Source organism: Engystomops pustulosus, chromosome 3 (genome assembly GCF_040894005.1).
Source record: "Engystomops pustulosus chromosome 3, aEngPut4.maternal, whole genome shotgun sequence".
Classification (NCBI taxonomy): Eukaryota; Metazoa; Chordata; class Amphibia; order Anura; family Leptodactylidae; genus Engystomops; species Engystomops pustulosus.
The window spans coordinates 226996802-227010764 of record NC_092413.1 but is presented as its reverse complement, the minus strand read 5'-3'; the positions used below and the strand labels follow the sequence as shown (position 1 = coordinate 227010764).

The 13963-nt window shown below is 41.0% G+C and overlaps 23 non-coding genes across 23 annotated transcripts; all 23 read right to left on the bottom strand.

Moving 5' to 3' along the window:
• Nucleotides 1–386: 386 nt before the first annotated feature.
• Nucleotides 387–458, bottom strand: TRNAG-UCC (transfer RNA glycine (anticodon UCC)). The gene has a single exon. It is a non-coding gene; the product is annotated as a tRNA-Gly (tRNA).
• A 235-nt stretch (nt 459–693) lies between these two features.
• TRNAG-UCC (transfer RNA glycine (anticodon UCC)) lies at nt 694–765 on the bottom strand. The gene has a single exon. It is a non-coding gene; the product is annotated as a tRNA-Gly (tRNA).
• A 550-nt stretch (nt 766–1315) lies between these two features.
• On the bottom strand, nt 1316–1387 carry TRNAG-UCC (transfer RNA glycine (anticodon UCC)). The gene has a single exon. It is a non-coding gene; the product is annotated as a tRNA-Gly (tRNA).
• A 550-nt stretch (nt 1388–1937) lies between these two features.
• On the bottom strand, nt 1938–2009 carry TRNAG-UCC (transfer RNA glycine (anticodon UCC)). Its single transcript has one exon. It is a non-coding gene; the product is annotated as a tRNA-Gly (tRNA).
• A 550-nt stretch (nt 2010–2559) lies between these two features.
• On the bottom strand, nt 2560–2631 carry TRNAG-UCC (transfer RNA glycine (anticodon UCC)). The gene has a single exon. It is a non-coding gene; the product is annotated as a tRNA-Gly (tRNA).
• A 2101-nt stretch (nt 2632–4732) lies between these two features.
• On the bottom strand, nt 4733–4804 carry TRNAG-UCC (transfer RNA glycine (anticodon UCC)). The gene has a single exon. It is a non-coding gene; the product is annotated as a tRNA-Gly (tRNA).
• Nucleotides 4805–5350: 546 nt separating this feature from the next.
• TRNAG-UCC (transfer RNA glycine (anticodon UCC)) lies at nt 5351–5422 on the bottom strand. The gene has a single exon. It is a non-coding gene; the product is annotated as a tRNA-Gly (tRNA).
• An 857-nt stretch (nt 5423–6279) lies between these two features.
• Nucleotides 6280–6351, bottom strand: TRNAG-UCC (transfer RNA glycine (anticodon UCC)). Its single transcript has one exon. It is a non-coding gene; the product is annotated as a tRNA-Gly (tRNA).
• A 239-nt stretch (nt 6352–6590) lies between these two features.
• On the bottom strand, nt 6591–6662 carry TRNAG-UCC (transfer RNA glycine (anticodon UCC)). The gene has a single exon. It is a non-coding gene; the product is annotated as a tRNA-Gly (tRNA).
• Nucleotides 6663–6901: 239 nt separating this feature from the next.
• Nucleotides 6902–6973, bottom strand: TRNAG-UCC (transfer RNA glycine (anticodon UCC)). The gene has a single exon. It is a non-coding gene; the product is annotated as a tRNA-Gly (tRNA).
• Nucleotides 6974–7212: 239 nt separating this feature from the next.
• Nucleotides 7213–7284, bottom strand: TRNAG-UCC (transfer RNA glycine (anticodon UCC)). Its single transcript has one exon. It is a non-coding gene; the product is annotated as a tRNA-Gly (tRNA).
• Nucleotides 7285–7830: 546 nt separating this feature from the next.
• Nucleotides 7831–7902, bottom strand: TRNAG-UCC (transfer RNA glycine (anticodon UCC)). The gene has a single exon. It is a non-coding gene; the product is annotated as a tRNA-Gly (tRNA).
• Nucleotides 7903–8141: 239 nt separating this feature from the next.
• On the bottom strand, nt 8142–8213 carry TRNAG-UCC (transfer RNA glycine (anticodon UCC)). Its single transcript has one exon. It is a non-coding gene; the product is annotated as a tRNA-Gly (tRNA).
• A 239-nt stretch (nt 8214–8452) lies between these two features.
• On the bottom strand, nt 8453–8524 carry TRNAG-UCC (transfer RNA glycine (anticodon UCC)). Its single transcript has one exon. It is a non-coding gene; the product is annotated as a tRNA-Gly (tRNA).
• Nucleotides 8525–8763: 239 nt separating this feature from the next.
• Nucleotides 8764–8835, bottom strand: TRNAG-UCC (transfer RNA glycine (anticodon UCC)). The gene has a single exon. It is a non-coding gene; the product is annotated as a tRNA-Gly (tRNA).
• Nucleotides 8836–9692: 857 nt separating this feature from the next.
• Nucleotides 9693–9764, bottom strand: TRNAG-UCC (transfer RNA glycine (anticodon UCC)). Its single transcript has one exon. It is a non-coding gene; the product is annotated as a tRNA-Gly (tRNA).
• Nucleotides 9765–10621: 857 nt separating this feature from the next.
• TRNAG-UCC (transfer RNA glycine (anticodon UCC)) lies at nt 10622–10693 on the bottom strand. The gene has a single exon. It is a non-coding gene; the product is annotated as a tRNA-Gly (tRNA).
• A 546-nt stretch (nt 10694–11239) lies between these two features.
• TRNAG-UCC (transfer RNA glycine (anticodon UCC)) lies at nt 11240–11311 on the bottom strand. The gene has a single exon. It is a non-coding gene; the product is annotated as a tRNA-Gly (tRNA).
• Nucleotides 11312–12168: 857 nt separating this feature from the next.
• TRNAG-UCC (transfer RNA glycine (anticodon UCC)) lies at nt 12169–12240 on the bottom strand. The gene has a single exon. It is a non-coding gene; the product is annotated as a tRNA-Gly (tRNA).
• Nucleotides 12241–12479: 239 nt separating this feature from the next.
• On the bottom strand, nt 12480–12551 carry TRNAG-UCC (transfer RNA glycine (anticodon UCC)). The gene has a single exon. It is a non-coding gene; the product is annotated as a tRNA-Gly (tRNA).
• A 235-nt stretch (nt 12552–12786) lies between these two features.
• On the bottom strand, nt 12787–12858 carry TRNAG-UCC (transfer RNA glycine (anticodon UCC)). Its single transcript has one exon. It is a non-coding gene; the product is annotated as a tRNA-Gly (tRNA).
• A 235-nt stretch (nt 12859–13093) lies between these two features.
• Nucleotides 13094–13165, bottom strand: TRNAG-UCC (transfer RNA glycine (anticodon UCC)). The gene has a single exon. It is a non-coding gene; the product is annotated as a tRNA-Gly (tRNA).
• A 550-nt stretch (nt 13166–13715) lies between these two features.
• Nucleotides 13716–13787, bottom strand: TRNAG-UCC (transfer RNA glycine (anticodon UCC)). The gene has a single exon. It is a non-coding gene; the product is annotated as a tRNA-Gly (tRNA).
• Between the last annotated feature and the right edge of the window lie 176 nt (nt 13788–13963).

Below are 13963 nucleotides of genomic sequence, written 5' to 3'. Positions count from 1 at the left end.
AATTCAACAACTTTCTAGCAAACATCACTTCATCTGGTTCTGACTACTTAAAAGCTGTTCAAAAAAGATAGAGGTTGCGTTGGCTGGGAATCGAACCCGGGTCAACTGCTTGGAAGGCAGCTATGCTCACCACTATACCACCAACGCACATATTTGCAGCCTTTTCATACTTTCTCTGAGCGCCACAAGAATCAAGGCAATGTTTAGGGAAACAACACTAAATCTGCTTCAGAACATATTGAGAGAGTCGAAGAAAAGTTTGGAAAAAGGAAAAGCGCTGCATTTTTGCATGTTCTTTCACTAGTATGAGAAATTCAAAAACTTTCTAGGAAACATCACTTCATCTGGTTCTGACTACTTAAAAACTGTTCAAAAAAGATAGAGGTTGCGTTGGCCGGGAATCGAACCCGGGTCAACTGCTTGGAAGGCAGCTATGCTCACCACTATACCACCAACGCACATATTTGCAGCCTTTTCATACTTTCTCTGAGCGCCACAAGAATCAAGGCAATGTTTAGGGAAACAACACTAAATCTGCTTCAGACCATATTGAGAGAGTCGAAGAAAAATTTGGAAAAAGGAAAAGCGCTGCATTTTTGCATGTTCCTTTACTAGTATGAGAAATTCAACAACTTTCTAGCAAACATCACTTCATCTGGTTCTACATCAAAACTGTTCAAAAACACTAGAAGTTGCGTTGGCCGGGAATCGAACCCGGGTCAACTGCTTGGAAGGCAGCTATGCTCACCACTATACCACCAACGCACATATTTGCAGCCTTTTCATACTTTCTCTGAGCGCCACAAGAATCAAGGCAATGTTTAGGGAAACAACACTAAATCTGCTTCAGAACATATTGAGAACGTCGAAGAAAAGTTTGGAAAAAGGAAAAGCGCTGCATTGTTGCATGTTCTTTCACTAGTATGAGAAATTCAAAAACTTTCTAGGAAACATCACTTCATCTGGTTCTGACTACTTAAAAACTGTTCAAAAAAGATAGAGGTTGCGTTGGCCGGGAATCGAACCCGGGTAAACTGCTCGGAAGGCAGCTATGCTCACCACTATACCACCAACGCACATATTTGCAGCCTTTTCATACTTTCTCTGAGCGCCGCAAGAACCAAGGCAATGTTTAGGGAAACAACACTAAATCTGCTTCAGACCATATTGAGAGAGTCGAAGAAAAGTTTGGAAAAAGGAAAAGCGTTGCATTTTTGCATGTTCTTTCACTAGTATGAGAAATTCAAAAACTTTCTAGGAAACATCACTTCATCTGGTTCTGACTACTTAAAAACTGTTAAAAAAAGATAGAGGTTGCGTTGGCCGGGAATCGAACCCGGGTCAACTGCTTGGAAGGCAGCTATGCTCACCACTATACCACCAACGCACATATTTGCACCCTTTTCATACTTTCTCTGAGCGCCGCAAGAATCAAGGCAATGTTTAGGGAAACAACACTAAATCTGCTTCAGACCATATTGAGAGAGTCGAAGAAAAGTTTGGAAAAAGGAAAAGCGCTGCATTTTTGCATGTTCTTTCACTAGTATGAGAAATTCAAAAACTTTCTAGGAAACATCACTTCATCTGGTTCTGACTACTTAAAAACTGTTAAAAAAAGATAGAGGTTGCATTGGCCGGGAATCAAACCCGGGTCAACTGCTTGGAAGGCAGCTATGCTCACCACTATACCACCAACGCACATATTTGCAGCCTTTTCATACTTTCTCTGAGCGCCACAAGAATCAAGGCAATGTTTAGGGAAACAACACTAAATCTGCTTCAGACCATATTGAGAGAGTCGAAGAAAAGTTTGGAAAAAGGAAAAGCGCTGCATTTTTGCATGTTCTTTCACTAGTATGAGAAATTCAAAAACTTTCTAGGAAATATCACTTCATCTGGTTCTGACTACTTAAAAACTGTTCAAAAAAGATAGAAGTTGCGTTGGCCGGGAATCGAACCCGGGTCAACTGCTTGGAAGGCAGCTATGCTCACCACTATACCACCAACGCACATATTTGCAGCCTTTTCATACTTTCTCTGAGCGCCGCAAGAATCAAGGCAATGTTTAGGGAAACAACACTAAATCTGCTTCAGACCATATTGAGAGAGTCGAAGAAAAGTTTGGAAAAAGGAAAAGCGCTGCATTTTTGCTTGTTCTTTCACTAGTATGAGAAATTCAAAAACTTTCTAGGAAACATCACTTCCTCTGGTTCTGACTACTTAAAAACTGTTCAAAACAGATAGAGGTTGTGTTGGCCGGGAATCGAACCCAGGTCAACTGCTTGGAAGGCAGCTATGCTCACCACTATACCACCAACGCACATATTTGCACCCTTTTCATACTTTCTCTGAGCGCCACAAGAATCAAGGCAATGTTTAGGGAAACAACACTAAATCTGCTTCAGAACATATTGAGAGAGTCGAAGAAAAGTTTGGAAAAAGGAAAAGCACTGCATTTTTCCATGTTCTTTCACTAGTATGAGAAATTCAAAAACTTTCTAGGAAACATCACTTCATCTGGTTCTGACTACTTAAAAACTGTTCAAAACAGATAGAGGTTGCGTTGGCCGGGAATCGAACCCGGGTCAACTGCTTGGAAGGCAGCTATGCTCACCACTATACCACCAACGCACATATTTGCAGCCTTTTCATACTTTCTCTGAGCGCCACAAGAATCAAGGCAATGTTTAGAAAAACAACACTAAATCTGCTTCAGACCATATTGAGAGAGTCGAAGAAAAGTTTGGAAAAAGGAAAAGCGCTGCATTTTTGCATGTTCTTTCACTAGTATGAGAAATTCAAAAACTTTCTAGGAAACATCACTTCATCTGGTTCTGACTACTTAAAAACTGTTCAAAACAGATAGAGGTTGCGTTGGCCGGGAATCGAACCCGGGTCAACTGCTTGGAAGGCAGCTATGCTCATCACTATACCACCAACGCACATATTTGCAGCCTTTTCATACTTTCTCTGAGCGCCACAAAAATCAAGGCAATGTTTAGGGAAACAACACTAAATCTGCTTCAGACCATATTGAGAGAGTCGAAGAAAAGTTTGGAAAAAGGAAAAGCGCTGCATTTTTGCATGTTCCTTTACTAGTATGAGAAATTCAAAAACTTTCTAGGAAACATCACTTCATCTGGTTCTACATAAAAACTGTTCAAAAACACTAGAAGTTGCGTTGGCCAGGAATCGAAGCCTGGTCAACTGCTTGGAAGGCAGCTATGCTCACCACTATACCACCAACGCACATATTTGTAGCCTTTTCATACTTTCTCTGAGCGCCACAAGAATCAAGGCAATGTTTAGGGAAACAACACTAAATCTGCTTCAGAACATATTGAGAGAGTCGAAGAAAAATTTGGAAAAAGGAAAAGCGCTGCATTTTTGCATGTTCCTTTACTAGTATGAGAAATTCAACAACTTTCTAGGAAACATCACTTCATCTGGTTCTGACTACTTAAAAACTGTTCAAAAAAGATAGAGTTTGCGTTGGCCAGGAATCGAACCCAGGTTAACTGCTTGGAAGGCAGCTATGCTCACCACTATACCACCAACGCACATATTTGCAGCCTTTTCATACTTTCTCTGAGCGCCACAAGAATCAAGGCAATGTTTAGGGAAACAACACTAAATCTGCTTCAGAACATATTGAGAGAGTCGAAGAAAAGTTTGGAAAAAGGAAAAGCGCTGCATTTTTGCATGTTCTTTCACGAGTATGAGAAATTCAAAAACTTTCTAGGAAACATCACTTCATCTGGTTCTGACTACTTAAAAACTGTTCAAAAAAGATAGAGTTTGCGTTGGCCAGGAATCGAACCCAGGTAAACTGCTTGGAAGGCAGCTATGCTCACCACTATACCACCAACGCACATATTTGCAGCCTTTTCATACTTTCTCTGAGCGCCACAAGAATCAAGGCAATGTTTTGGGAAACAACACTAAATCTGCTTCAGACCATATTGAGAGAGTCGAAGAAAAGTTTGGAAAAAGGAAAAGCGCTGCATTTTTGCATGTTCCTTTACTAGTATGAGAAATTCAACAACTTTCTAGGAAACATCACTTCATCTGGTTCTGACTACTTAAAAACTGTTCAAAAAAGATAGAGTTTGCGTTGGCCAGGAATCGAACCCAGGTAAACTGCTTGGAAGGCAGCTATGCTCACCACTATACCACCAACGCTCATATTTGCAGCCTTTTCATACTTTCTCTGAGCGCCACAAGAATCAAGGCAATGTTTAGGGAAACAACACTAAATCTGCTTCAGAACATATTGAGAGAGTCGAAGAAAAGTTTGGAAAAAGGAAAAGCGCTGCATTTTTGCATGTTCTTTCACGAGTATGAGAAATTCAAAAACTTTCTAGGAAACATCACTTCATCTGGTTCTGACTACTTAAAAACTGTTCAAAAAAGAAAGAGGCTGTGTTGGCCGGGAATCGAACCCGGGTCAACTGCTTGGAAGGCAGCTATGCTCACCACTATACCACCAACGCACATATTTGCAGCCTTTTCATACTTTCTCTGAGCGCTGCAAGAATCAAGGCAATGTTTAGGGAAACAACACTAAATCTGCTTCAGACCATATTGAGAGAGTCGAAGAAAAGTTTGGAAAAAGGAAAAGCGCTGCATTTTTGCATGTTCCTTTACTAGTATGAGAAATTCAACAACTTTCTAGGAAACATCACTTCATCTGGTTCTGACTACTTAAAAACTGTTCAAAAAAGATAGAGGTTGCGTTGGCCGGGAATCGAACCCGGGTCAACTGCTTGGAAGGCAGCTATGCTCACCACTATACCACCAACGCACATATTTGCAGCCTTTTCATACTTTCTCTGAGCGCTGCAAGAATCAAGGCAATGTTTAGGGAAACAACACTAAATCTGCTTCAGACCATATTGAGAGAGTCGAAGAAAAGTTTGGAAAAAGGAAAAGCGCTGCATTTTTGCATGTTCCTTTACTAGTATGAGAAATTCAACAACTTTCTAGGAAACATCACTTCATCTGGTTCTGACTACTTAAAAACTGTTCAAAAAAGATAGAGGTTACGTTGGCCGGGAATCGAACCCGGGTCAACTGCTTGGAAGGCAGCTATGCTCACCACTATACCACCAACGCACATATTTGCAGCCTTTTCATACTTTCTCTGAGCGCCGCAAGAATCAAGGCAATGTTTAGGGAAACAACACTAAATCTGCTTCAGACCATATTGAGAGAGTCGAAGAAAAGTTTGGAAAGAGGAAAAGCGCTGCATTTTTGCATGTTCCTTTACTAGTATGAGAAATTCAACAACTTTCTAGGAAACATCACTTCATCTGGTTCTACATCAAAACTGTTCAAAAAAGAAAGAGGTTGCGTTGGCCGGGAATCGAACCCGGGTCAACTGCTTGGAAGGCAGCTATGCTCACCACTATACCACCAACGCACATATTTGCAGCCTTTTCATACTTTCTCTGAGCGCCGCAAGAATCAAGGCAATGTTTAGGGAAACAACACTAAATCTGCTTCAGACCATATTGAGAGAGTCGAAGAAAAGTTTGGAAAAAGGAAAAGCGCTGCATTTTTGCATGTTCTTTCACTAGTATGAGAAATTCAAAAACTTTCTAGGAAACATCACTTCATCTGGTTCTGACTACTTAAAAACTGTTCAAAAAAGATAGAGGTTGCGTTGGCCGGGAATCTAACCCGGGTCAACTGCTTGGAAGGCAGCTATGCTCACCACTATACCACCAACGCACATATTTGCAGCCTTTTCATACTTTCTCTGAGCGCCACAAGAATCAAGGCAATGTTTAGGGAAACAACACTAAATCTGCTTCAGACCATATTGAGAGAGTTGAAGAAAAGTTTGGAAAAAGGAAAAGCGCTGCATTTTTGCATGTTCTTTCACTAGTATGAGAAATTCAAAAACTTTCTAGGAAACATCACTTCATCTGGTTCTGACTACTTAAAAACTGTTCAAAAAAGATAGAGGTTGCGTTGGCCGGGAATCGAACCCGGGACAAGTGCTTGGAAGGCAGCTATGCTCACCACTATACCACCAACGCACATATTTGCAACCTTTTCATACTTTCTCTGAGCGCCACAAGAATCAAGGCAATGTTTAGGGAAACAAAACTAAATCTGCTTCAGACCATATTGAGAGAGTCGAAGAAAAATTTGGAAAAAGGAAAAGCGCTGCATTTTTGCATGTTCCTTTACTAGTATGAGAAATTCAACAACTTTCTAGGAAACATCACTTCATCTGGTTCTACATAAAAACTGTTCAAAAACACTAGAAGTTGCGTTGGCCGGGAATCGAACCCGGGTCAACTGCTTGGAAGGCAGCTATGCTCACCACTATACCACCAACGCACATATTTGCAGCCTTTTCATACTTTCTCTGAGCGCCACAAGAATCAAGGCAATGTTTAGGGAAACAACACTAAATCTGCTTCAGACCATATTGAGAGAGTTGAAGAAAAGTTTGGAAAAAGGAAAAGCGCTGCATTTTTGCATGTTCTTTCACTAGTATGAGAAATTCAAAAACTTTCTAGGAAACATCACTTCATCTGGTTCTGACTACTTAAAAACTGTTCAAAAAAGATAGAGGTTGCGTTGGCCGGGAATCGAACCCGGGTCAACTGCTTGGAAGGCAGCTATGCTCACCACTATACCACCAACGCACATATTCTCAGCCTTTTCATACTTTCTCTGAGCGCTGCAAGAATCAAGGCAATGTTTAGAGAAACAACACTAAATCTGCTTCAGACCATATTGAGAGAGTCGAAGAAAAGTTTGGAAAAAGGAAAAGCGCTGCATTTTTGCATGTTCTTTCACGAGTATGAGAAATTCAATAACTTTCTAGGAAACATCACTTCATCTGGTTCTGACTACTTAAAAACTGTTCAAAAAAGATAGAGGTTGCGTTGGCCGGGAATCGAACCCGGGTCAACTGCTTGGAAGGCAGCTATGCTCACCACTATACCACCAACGCACATATTTGCAGCCTTTTCATACTTTCTCTGAGCGCCGCAAGAATCAAGGCAATGTTTAGGGAAACAACACTAAATCTGCTTCAGACCATATTGAGAGAGTCGAAGAAAAGTTTGGAAAAAGGAAAAGCGCTGCATTTTTGCATGTTCCTTTACTAGTATGAGAAATTCAACAACTTTCTAGGAAACATCACTTCATCTGGTTCTGACTACTTAAAAACTGTTCAAAAAAGATAGAGGTTGCGTTGGCCGGGAATCGAACCCGGGTCAACTGCTTGGAAGGCAGCTATGCTCACCACTATACCACCAACGCACATATTTGCAGCCTTTTCATACTTTCTCTGAGCGCCACAAGAATCAAGGCAATGTTTAGGGAAACAACACTAAATCTGCTTCAGACCATATTGAGAGAGTCGAAGAAAAGTTTGGAAAAAGGAAAAGCGCTGCATTTTTGCATGTTCTTTCACTAGTATGAGAAATTCAAAAACTTTCTAGGAAACATCACTTCATCTGGTTCTGACTACTTAAAAACTGTTCAAAAAAGATAGAGGTTGCGTTGGCCGGGAATCGAACCCGGGACAAGTGCTTGGAAGGCAGCTATGCTCACCACTATACCACCAACGCACATATTTGCAGCCTTTTCATACTTTCTCTGAGCGCCACAAGAATCAAGGCAATGTTTAGGGAAACAAAACTAAATCTGCTTCAGACCATATTGAGAGAGTCGAAGAAAAATTTGGAAAAAGGAAAAGCGCTGCATTTTTGCATGTTCCTTTACTAGTATGAGAAATTCAACAACTTTCTAGGAAACATCACTTCATCTGGTTCTACATAAAAACTGTTCAAAAACACTAGAAGTTGCGTTGGCCGGGAATCGAACCCGGGTCAACTGCTTGGAAGGCAGCTATGCTCACCACTATACCACCAACGCACATATTTGCAGCCTTTTCATACTTTCTCTGAGCGCCACAAGAATCAAGGCAATGTTTAGGGAAACAACACTAAATCTGCTTCAGACCATATTGAGAGAGTCGAAGAAAAGTTTGGAAAAAGGAAAAGCGCTGCATTTTTGGATGTTCTTTCACTAGTATGAGAAATTCAAAAACTTTCTAGGAAACATCACTTCATCTGGTTCTGACTACTTAAAAACTGTTCAAAAAAGATAGAGGTTGCGTTGGCCGGGAATCGAACCCGGGTCAACTGCTTGGAAGGCAGCTATGCTCACCACTATACCACCAACGCACATATTCTCAGCCTTTTCATACTTTCTCTGAGCGCTGCAAGAATCAAGGCAATGTTTAGAGAAACAACACTAAATCTGCTTCAGACCATATTGAGAGAGTCGAAGAAAAGTTTGGAAAAAGGAAAAGCGCTGCATTTTTGCATGTTCTTTCACGAGTATGAGAAATTCAATAACTTTCTAGGAAACATCACTTCATCTGGTTCTGACTACTTAAAAACTGTTCAAAAAAGATAGAGGTTGCGTTGGCCGGGAATCGAACCCGGGTCAACTGCTTGGAAGGCAGCTATGCTCACCACTATACCACCAACGCACATATTTGCAGCCTTTTCATACTTTCTCTGAGCGCCGCAAGAATCAAGGCAATGTTTAGGGAAACAACACTAAATCTGCTTCAGACCATATTGAGAGAGTCGAAGAAAAGTTTGGAAAAAGGAAAAGCGCTGCATTTTTGCATGTTCCTTTACTAGTATGAGAAATTCAACAACTTTCTAGGAAACATCACTTCATCTGGTTCTGACTACTTAAAAACTGTTCAAAAAAGATAGAGGTTGCGTTGGCCGGGAATCGAACCCGGGTCAACTGCTTGGAAGGCAGCTATGCTCACCACTATACCACCAACGCACATATTTGCAGCCTTTTCATACTTTCTCTGAGCGCCACAAGAATCAAGGCAATGTTTAGGGAAACAACACTAAATCTGCTTCAGACCATATTGAGAGAGTCGAAGAAAAGTTTGGAAAAAGGAAAAGCGCTGCATTTTTGCATGTTCTTTCACTAGTATGAGAAATTCAAAAACTTTCTAGGAAACATCACTTCATCTGGTTCTGACTACTTAAAAACTGTTCAAAAAAGATAGAGGTTGCGTTGGCCGGGAATCAAACCCGGGACAAGTGCTTGGAAGGCAGCTATGCTCACCACTATACCACCAACGCACATATTTGCAGCCTTTTCATACTTTCTCTGAGCGCCACAAGAATCAAGGCAATGTTTAGGGAAACAAAACTAAATCTGCTTCAGACCATATTGAGAGAGTCGAAGAAAAGTTTGGAAAAAGGAAAAGCACTGCATTTTTGCATGTTCCTTTACTAGTATGAGAAATTCAACAACTTTCTAGGAAACATCACTTCATCTGGTTCTACATAAAAACTGTTCAAAAACACTAGAAGTTGCTTTGGCCGGGAATCGAACCCGGGTCAACTGCTTGGAAGGCAGCTATGCTCACCACTATACCACCAACGCACATATTTGCAGCGTTTTCATACTTTCTCTGAGCGCCGCAAGAATCAAGGCAATGTTTAGAGAAACAACACTAAATCTGCTTCAGACCATATTGAGAGAGTCGAAGAAAAGTTTGGAAAAAGGAAAAGCGCTGCATTTTTGCATGTTCCTTTACTAGTATGAGAAATTCAACAACTTTCTAGGAAACATCACTTCATCTGGTTCTGACTACTTAAAAACTGTTCAAAAAAGATAGAGGTTGCGTTGGCCGGGAATCGAACCCGGGTCAACTGCTTGGAAGGCAGCTATGCTCACCACTATACCACCAACGCACATATTTGCAGCCTTTTCATACTTTCTCTGAGCGCCACAAGAATCAAGGCAATGTTTAGGGAAACAACACTAAATCTGCTTCAGACCATATTGAGAGAGTCGAAGAAAAGTTTGGAAAAAGGAAAAGCGCTGCATTTTTGCATGTTCTTTCACTAGTATGAGAAATTCAAAAACTTTCTAGGAAACATCACTTCATCTGGTTCTGACTACTTAAAAACTGTTCAAAAAAGATAGAGGTTGCGTTGGCCGGGAATCGAACCCGGGTCAAGTGCTTGGAAGGCAGCTATGCTCACCACTATACCACCAACGCACATATTTGCAGCCTTTTCATACTTTCTCTGAGCGCCACAAGAATCAAGGCAATGTTTAGGGAAACAACACTAAATCTGCTTCAGACCATATTGAGAGAGTCGAAGAAAAATTTGGAAAAAGGAAAAGCGCTGCATTTTTGCATGTTCCTTTACTAGTATGAGAAATTCAACAACTTTCTAGGAAACATCACTTCATCTGGTTCTACATAAAAACTGTTCAAAAACTCTAGAAGTTGCGTTGGCTGGGAATCGAACCCGGGTCAACTGCTTGGAAGGCAGCTATGCTCACCACTATACCACCAACGCACATATTTGCAGCATTTTCATACTTTCTCTGAGCGCCACAAGAATCAAGGCAATGTTTAGGGAAACAACACTAAATCTGCTTCAGACCATATTGAGAGAGTTGAAGAAAAGTTTGGAAAAAGGAAAAGCGCTGCATTTTTGCATGTTCTTTCACTAGTATGAGAAATTCAAAAACTTTCTAGGAAACATCACTTCATCTGGTTCTGACTACTTAAAAACTGTTCAAAAAAGATAGAGGTTGCGTTGGCCGGGAATCGAACCCGGGTCAACTGCTTGGAAGGCAGCTATGCTCACCACTATACCACCAACGCACATACTTGCAGCCTTTTCATACTTTCTCTGAGCGCCACCAGAATCAAGGCAATGTTTAGGGAAACAACACTAAATCTGCTTCAGACCATATTGAGAGAGTTGAAGAAAAGTTTGGAAAAAGGAAAAGCGCTGCATTTTTGCATGTTCTTTCACTAGTATGAGAAATTCAACAACTTTCTAGGAAACATCACTTCATCTGGTTCTGACTACTTAAAAACTGTTCAAAATAGATAGAGGTTGCGTTGGCCGGGAATCGAACCCGGGTCAACTGCTTGGAAGGCAGCTATGCTCACCCCTATACCACCAACACACATATTTGCAGCCTTTTCATACTTTCTCTGAGCGCCACAAGAATCAAGGCAACGTTTAGGGAAACAACACTAAATCTGCTTCAGACCATATTGAGAGAGTCGAAGAAAAATTTGGAAAAAGGAAAAGCGCTGCATTTTTGCATGTTCCTTTACTAGTATGAGAAATTCAACAACTTTCTAGGAAACATCACTTCATCTGGTTCTACATAAAAACTGTTCAAAAAAGATAGAGGTTGCGTTGGCCGGGAATCGAACCCGGGTCAACTGCTTGGAAGGCAGCTATGCTCACCACTATACCACCAACGCACATATTTGCAGCCTTTTCATACTTTCTCTGAGCGCCACAAGAATCAAGGCAATGTTTAGGGAAACAACACTAAATCTGCTTCAGACCATATTGAGAGAGTCGAAGAAAAGTTTGGAAAAAGGAAAAGCGCTGCATTTTTGCATGTTCTTTCACTAGTATGAGAAATTCAAAAACTTTCTAGGAAACATCACTTCATCTGGTTCTGACTACTTAAAAACTGTTCAAAAAAGATAGAGGTTGCGTTGGCCGGGAATCGAACCCGAGTCAAGTGCTTGGAAGGCAGCTATGCTCACCACTATACCACCAACGCACATATTTGCAGCCTTTTCATACTTTCTCTGAGCGCCACAAGAATCAAGGCAATGTTTAGGGAAACAACACTAAATCTGCTTCAGACCATATTGAGAGAGTCGAAGAAAAATTTGGAAAAAGGAAAAGCGCTGCATTTTTGCATGTTCCTTTACTAGTATGAGAAATTCAACAACTTTCTAGGAAACATCACTTCATCTGGTTCTACATAAAAACTGTTCAAAAACACTAGAAGTTGCGTTGGCCAGGAATCGAACCCGGGTCAACTGCTTGGAAGGCAGCTATGCTCACCACTATACCACCAACGCACATATTTGCAGCCTTTTCATACTTTCTCTGAGCGCCACAAGAATCAAGGCAATGTTTATGGAAACAACACTAAATCTGCTTCAGACCATATTGAGAGAGTTGAAGAAAAGTTTGGAAAAAGGAAAAACGCTGCATTTTTGCATGTTCTTTCACTAGTATGAGAAATTCAAAAACTTTCTAGGAAACATCACTTCATCTGGTTCTGACTACTTAAAAACTGTTCAAAAAAGATAGAGGTTGCGTTGGCCGGGAATCGAACCCGGGTCAACTGCTTGGAAGGCAGCTATGCTCACCACTATACCACCAACGCACATATTTGCAGCCTTTTCATACTTTCTCTGAGCGCCACAAGAATCAAGGCAATGTTTAGGGAAACAACACTAAATCTGCTTCAGACCATATTGAGAGAGTCGAAGAAAAGTTTGGAAAAAGGAAAAGCGCTGCATTTTTGCATGTTCCTTTACTAGTATGAGAAATTCAAAAACTTTCTAGGAAACATCACTTCATCTGGTTCTGACTACTTAAAAACTGTTCAAAAAAGATAGAGGTTGCGTTGGCCGGGAATCGAACCCGGGTCAACTGCTTGGAAGGCAGCTATGCTCACCACTATACCACCAACGCACATATTTGCAGCCTTTTCATACTTTCTCTGAGCGCCACAAGAATCAAGGCAATGTTTAGGGAAACAAAACTAAATCTGCTTCAGACCATATTGAGAGAGTCGAAGAAAAATTTGGAAAAAGGAAAAGCGCTGCATTTTTGCATGTTCCTTTACTAGTATGAGAAATTCAACAACTTTCTAGGAAACATCACTTCATCTGGTTCTACATAAAAGCTGTTCAAAAACACTAGAAGTTGCGTTGGCCGGGAATCGAACCCGGGTCAACTGCTTGGAAGGCAGCTATGCTCACCACTATACCACCAACGCACATATTTGCAGCCTTTTCATACTTTCTCTGAGCGCCACAAGAATCAAGGCAATGTTTAGGGAAACAAAACTAAATCTGCTTCAGACCATATTGAGAGAGTCGAAGAAAAATTTGGAAAAAGGAAAAGCGCTGCATTTTTGCATGTTCCTTTACTAGTATGAGAAATTCAACAACTTTCTAGGAAACATCACTTCATCTGGTTCTACATAAAAGCTGTTCAAAAACACTAGAAGTTGCGTTGGCCGGGAATCGAACCCGGGTCAACTGCTTGGAAGGCAGCTATGCTCACCACTATACCACCAACGCACATATTTGCAGCCTTTTCATACTTTCTCTGAGCGCCACAAGAATCAAGGCAATGTTTAGGGAAACAACACTAAATCTGCTTCAGACCATATTGAGAGAGTCGAAGAAAAGTTTGGAAAAAGGAAAAGCGCTGCATTTTTGCATGTTCCTTTACTAGTATGAGAAATTCAAAAACTTTCTAGGAAACATCACTTCATCTGGTTCTGACTACTTAAAAACTGTTCAAAAAAGATAGAGGTTGCGTTGGCCGGGAATCGAAACCGGGTCAACTGCTTGGAAGGCAGCTATGCTCACCACTATACCACCAACGCACATATTTGCAGCCTTTTCATACTTTCTCTGAGCGCCACAAGAATCAAGGCAATGTTTAGGGAAACAACACTAAATCTGCTTCAGACCATATTGAGAGAGTTGAAGAAAAGTTTGGAAAAAGGAAAAGCGCTGCATTTTTGCATGTTCTTTCACTAGTAGGAGAAATTCAAAAACTTTCTAGGAAACATCACTTCATCTGGTTCTGACTACTTAAAAACTGTTCAAAAAAGATAGAGGTTGCGTTGGCCGGGAATCGAACCCGGGTCAACTGCTTGGAAGGCAGCTATGCTCACCACTATACCACCAACGCACATACTTGCAGCCTTTTCATACTTTCTCTGAGCGCCGCAAGAATCAAGGCAATGTTTAGGGAAACAACACTAAATCTGCTTCAGACCATATTGAGAGAGTCGAAGAAAAATTTGGAAAAAGGAAAAGCGCTGCATTTTTGCATGTTCCTTCACTAGTATGAGAAATTCAACAACT